We start from the raw sequence: 1,091 nt of genomic DNA, 5'->3' as shown, positions 1-1,091 counted from the left end.
TGCACCCTATAGCAAAAGCCTCTCAAAAAACAAACAAACAAACACTGAAAGATGAATTAGAAATTATTGAAGGCATGGAATTTGATAGAGGCTATATTTCTTCATACTTCATTGACACATCAAAAGGTCAGAAATGTGAATTCCAGGATGCCTATGTTCTATTTGAGTAAAAAGAACATTTCTGGTGTCCAATACAATGGTTACATGTCTTGAAATTACCATGCTCACCATAAGCCCTTGGTTATAATTGCTGAAGATGTTGATGGAGAAGCTCTAAGTACACTCGCTTTAAATAGGCTAAAAGTTGGTCTTCAGGCTGTAGCAGTCAAAGCTCCAGGTTTTGGCAAAAATATAAAAAACCAGCTTAAAGACATGGCTATTGCTACTGTGATTTCTTGCTTTCTGTCTCTCTCTGTCTGGCGAGCGCATGTGTCCTATAGCAAAAACCTCTCCAAAAAAAGAAAAAAAAAGTTATAGAAATTTTAAAAGAACATTCAAAATTCCTGCAATAACCATTGCTAAGAATGCAGGTGTTGAAGGATCTTTGATAGTTGTGGAAATTATGCAAAGTTCCTCAGAAGCTGGTTATGCCATGCTGGGAGATTTTGTGAATGTGGTGGAAAAAGGAATCATTGACCCACAGAGGTTGTAAGAACTGCTTTATTGGATGCTGCTGGAGTGATCTCTCTGTTAACTACAGCAGAAGCTGTAGTCACAGAAATTCCTAAAGAAGAATGGAGAAGGGATTGCAGCATGGCCATCCCCTCTGGGGCGTGATTCTTCGCTTTATGCTTCTCTGCCTTTCTCTGTCACTCTGGCAAGCACACAAACACTATAGCAAAAATCTTTCAAAAAATTTCTTTTAGGGGGCCAGCAGGTGGTGTGGATAAGGGCACTGGATTCCCACATGGCCAACCATGGTTCAAGTCCTGGACCTGGTGGCTTGCTTTCTCACTTTCCCTTTCTCTCTCTCTGTCTCTCTCTCTCATCAAATAAAGAAAAAGAACAACAATAACAAATGGAAATAAATAAATAATTCTTTTAAAAAAAAATTTCTTTTAGGGACCAGCAGTTAGTGTAATGGCTATGTC

General features: G+C 38.9%; 1 pseudogene; it reads left to right on the top strand.

Moving 5' to 3' along the window:
* LOC106735275 (60 kDa heat shock protein, mitochondrial pseudogene) overlaps positions 1-652 on the top strand; it is a 1,761-nt pseudogene extending 1,109 nt beyond the window's left edge.
* The last annotated feature ends 439 nt before the right edge of the window (positions 653-1,091 follow it).

Source organism: Tupaia chinensis, unplaced genomic scaffold (assembly GCF_000334495.1).
Source record: "Tupaia chinensis unplaced genomic scaffold, TupChi_1.0 Scaffold000350_1, whole genome shotgun sequence".
In the NCBI taxonomy this organism is placed as follows: Eukaryota; Metazoa; Chordata; class Mammalia; order Scandentia; family Tupaiidae; genus Tupaia; species Tupaia belangeri.
Note: the sequence above shows the minus strand (reverse complement) of the source record. Positions and strands in the feature narration are given on the sequence as shown.